A 4,579-nucleotide genomic window follows, 5' to 3' on the forward strand; every position below is an offset into this window, starting at 1 on the left:
ACTTCTCCCTGCAGTAAAGTGTTTTGATCACCTGGTTGTGGCTTCCAATGTGACTCATGGTACTGACGGCAAGAGGGATTTCCTGCCTACGAGGTGTTTGGTAGCTTCCTACATAAAGTGCATTCTCCAGTGTATTTTGTGTAACACTACACTCTCAGCAGAACTTGGTGGACTAGTGGAAAGAGAATCCCACTTTGCCTAGCAGAAAAGCATCCAATAAATTCCTGTGTTTGGCAGAGCACCCCACAGGGGTAGGTGATGCTTCAGGTCATGGTGTGGTGGGCACATGACAGCTACAGTAGGATCTCAGTGCTGACTGAGGGGAAAGTTGAACGGCTTATGCCATTTCCATCCCCAAATATCTACCTCACCCCCTTGGGGTCACCGTTTCTAGCACAATTTGACTTAACTGAACATAAAGCAGCTTTTTAGCCGCTGCAGTTTGCAACCCAAGTGTCTGAGCTTAACTAGCAGCAGTTTTAAGGTACCTTAATATACCAGGCTGTGAACTGCACTGGTTCTGCAACCGCTTAGCGAGTGGTTCATTCCAGCCAGCTTGAGTCTGCCTGTGCTCATGAGTCAACGCTTCTAGTTTTGTCAGCTTGTTGTAATTAAGGGCTGACCTGTGTAAATGCGATCGTGTTTGGAAATAATTGTCCAACATATTTCTGTCAAATTATGATTGACTGCTCTTTACTATCGTGACACTTACTGGTTTTGCTCACCTGCCCCGTTTGGACATAGATATACCTCTGCTGACAAACTTGCTAGCTCTTAGCAGTGAGATCTTAAGCAGTCTTGCAATAGATGCTTCAGGAATTTGTAAGCACAGTTGCAATCTGCAGGCTTCTCAGCAGACCTGTAGTGTTCACAGGCTACAAATAGTTGTGTTGGTATTTACACACACATGAAATAGTTGTAAAAAAGTCTTTCTTGCCCTTGGCTGGGCAGAATTGCTGGTGGGATGGGTATTAGGAAGCACAGCCCCGCAGTAGCTGGTGAGACACGTATCTTCGTGCTTAGGCCTCGGGGGTTTCCATTGTAATGGATTTTGCAGTTTTTCCTTACATAGAAGAGGGGCAGTGGAGCCAATACAAATGGGGGGCTTTGCGTGCCCCACTGTCAGACTAGACCATTGCCTTTCAGTCAGAACTGGTGAGTGACATGTCGGATACATATAGGAACAGCTTTGCATTGAAATCATGGAGGAGTTGGATGAGACATCTGCCCGTCCCCTTTGCCCTGGCAGCCCAGGAGATGGTTCTGTCTGGGGTGCTGTACTGCCGCAGCAGTCTGAAAAGTCACTTCTCTTTGACGCTTGTCTCATTTCTTTGAAGGTAAAGTCTGACTCTTAGAAGAAAAAGGCTGAAGGGAGAGTCATCTTATTTTTTTCTCTGAACATTAGTTTTCTCTTAAATTCTTCTTCTCTTTTTTCTTTTTGATGTATTGCACATTTTGTAACCAGATTATTTTTGGCCAGTAACAAAAGGTTAATAATAGCCATAAAAAGAAAATCAATCTTTGATTCCCCCCCCAAGGTAATAAAGGAGAATTTTTTTATAAAGGTCTCTGTTCACACTTAGGTGTGTTCCTAGAGAAGGCAGACACATTTTTATTCTCAGCCACATATAAATTGCAATAACACTTCAAGACTTTGTGACCTAATGTTTATTTCTCTTCTTTTTTATTTTCACCTTTACCCTGTAAGAATTCACATCCAAAGCAAGAGCAGAAGGAATTTTAAGAGCAACAAGAAGAAAAAAGGAGAGGGGAAAATTCTGGCTTCCTAACAGGCCATAAACACCGCAGCGCCTGCTCTTATACATTACCAAATGCACTATCAGTTAATGTGTAGGCTATAAAGAACAGTGGGTTAAGTGTAAGGGAACCTCTGGTGACTTGAATCAGTGGCACTGTTATTTCAGAGCGATGTGCTCTCGATAGAAGTTCCCTTCGCAGGCTGCATGCAGCACCTCTGCCAGAGCCTGGTGTGCAAGCAGCCTCTGCAATTTCCACCTGCTGCTCAGGTCTTCAGGTGTTTTTCTGTCTTGTTCAATTTTGCAGCAGTACCTACATGCAGGCAGCATAAGAGATAAAGAATAAATTAGGGTTTATGAGGGTTATGAGCAGGTAGTGAAGGAGAGAAATGTTATAGACCAATTTTTTTAAAAATTGCCCGAGTTTTAGTATGCTTCTAAAAAGTTAGTCAAACAGCACGACAGATTTATGCTCTCTTCCATTACATTTTTAATAAATGCTCTTCCATCTTGGCTCTCTTGGAGTGTGCTAAAGGATTTAGCTGCCCTAAGCGGACAGTGACGGTGGTGCTCTGCTAGGTGACCTGGAGCAAGTTCACTGTGCCTGTAGATGTGCCTTACTCGCTTTTTGCTGCCTTATTTTAGTTATCTTTGTACTATCTGTTGGCATAGTACTTGCAGTCTGTGGATCAAGAGGCTCTACAAGAGTCAGCTTCCTGCTCTTTGTTGATAAACAGACAGCGTGGGAGCAGGAGGAGAGATTGCCTGGCTCTGCTCATTGCTGTAGCATGCTCGAAACCGCTTTAATTCTGGGAATAACCACACACTCCTGGACTGCAGTGGTCCAGCGCCTGTGCTTTTTGTTTTAAACAGTGGTACTGCAGTTTCAAAAGGGTGGTTCACTAACATCACTGAAAAGCTGCAGCCATTGAGTTCTCTGATTGTTCGTAATTAGCTCTAAGAGCACATTTGAAAAGAGGTGGTAAGCAATTGCCATGGGCAAGGGGATACAGAAAGGCAACAGGCTTCTCTACTTCGTTGAAAAGCGGCATTTGTGTAATTGAATTACCTAAATCTTCAGAGCCAGAGGCCATTTCAAAGTGGGTGGTAGTATGGTATTTTGGAGCTCTGCTGGAAATACCCAGAGCTTGGGGCTTAGTCTGAAAACAGCCTCCTTCCACTGGAATTGTTTGCCTAAAATGTAGGCTTTTAATTGAGTGATGAAGTGAAAGGAAGGGGAGTATATTCATAATGTAACAGTTATGAAGGAGCTCGGCAACATGATTATAATATCCATTTCTAGCTTTAAAATATATGAAGACATGAATAAGTTTTCCTTGCAGAGGATGAGCAACAAAGGAAAACCTTTTTCCCCTATGGGGAGAGTTTTTCCTTGCAATGTTTTCTCTGGCCTTGGAAAGGAGGTTTTCTGGGGCCAGGGGAGGCACTGAATGCAAGCCGTGCAGAATTGCACCCCAGCTTCGTGCTCCTCTGTGGCTGTGCTGTGGTATGCTCAGTGCTCCCCATGCCAGGAGCAGCAAGCTGGCCTGGTTGGAGACTTTATTTGCCCTCAGTTATATCTGGTGGTGCAGTGCCAGTGTGGAGGAGACAGCAGAACTCTGCTCGGCTCCTGGATGTGAGGTGCTGCTCAACCAGCTTTCAAAGGAGCTCCTTTAGTGTATTTAGGGGGAAGTTTAGGCACAGTGTACTACTGCTTCAGTGCTATTAGGTGGAAGAGTGCTCTTGGGCAGGGTCTAAGTCTGGTCACCTCCTCCTGCAAGAGTAAGGCAAGTAAGGCGGCATGAAAAGGAGGATTCTGTGCTCTGGTGCAAAGGCCCCACGTGATTGCTCATCCTACACAGGGAGCATTGCAGGTATACAAATTATTAGTGCTGTTTTGAGAGAGATGAAGGGCATCGTGGTATAGTAATTGTCCAATGAGAGGGAGAAGGACAAATAGCATCTCTCGCTTGTAACATCAAAACAGTAGACCATAGGCTCTCCTCCTGGACTTGCTGTGGCTGCACTTTGTTCCATTTGTGGGTACTCTTTACTCCAAAATAATAATCTGTGCGTTCAGGGCGTGCCCTTGGGAATGCGTGGGGAACTGTCCTGGAGTGGTTGCCACAGATCAGCTTACTCTGAAAAAGCTTTTCAAGCCTATCTGGCCATGTGAACAAGTCTTTAAAAAAAAAAAAAAAATCGTTAGTTGTAAGTGAAACTGTATCACTTGACACACAGGATAATTAAGGGCTGTGTATGTATCTGTGTGGTAGAGCAGCTGAATTAAAATTGTATCTAAATATTATTTTATTATTTTTAAACTACATCATTGTGCATAATCAGCTTATCAATGTTATGGTAATCATTTGTGTATGCTAAAATTGTACTATAATTATGATTACAAGGATGAAAAAAGCTATAACTGATCTTCAGTTTTTATTTGCTGACCTTTCACTCTCCTAGTAAAGGTGCAGATCACTGTACTGAGACTTTAAACCACTTGTCAGCAAGTTCTCAATGGTCACCCATGGACCCTCAGGGGTTAGAGAAGGAAACTTGAGAACCAAAGCTGAAAATTTTCAGGTTAGGAAATCTGTTGCTATTATATGTGGATTTTATTTTATTCATTCATATACACCAGTAATTTCAGTGAAAAGCATCTAGTGTCTGTGCTGTCTGCAGAGAGAGTTGGTTGCTCTTTGGTGCCAATGTTGTATCTGTATCTTGTACCAATTCGCACACTGCTGCACAGCTATCTGAAGTTGTGCTTGTTAGCATGTGATTTTGAGTTAGCTGGATTTTTTTTTTCTCCTCTCCCC

The 4,579-nt window shown here is 43.4% G+C and overlaps 1 protein-coding gene across 1 annotated transcript in view; it reads left to right on the top strand.

Annotated features, from left to right (window-relative positions):
* The window catches only part of ACBD6 (acyl-CoA binding domain containing 6), a 91,212-nt gene that overhangs the window by 45,559 nt on the left and 41,074 nt on the right, over positions 1–4,579 (top strand). The gene's annotated exons all lie outside the window — the stretch shown is intronic.

Source organism: Pygoscelis adeliae, unplaced genomic scaffold, assembly GCF_000699105.1.
Source record: "Pygoscelis adeliae isolate BGI_AS28 unplaced genomic scaffold, ASM69910v1 Scaffold402, whole genome shotgun sequence".
In the NCBI taxonomy this organism is placed as follows: Eukaryota; Metazoa; Chordata; class Aves; order Sphenisciformes; family Spheniscidae; genus Pygoscelis; species Pygoscelis adeliae.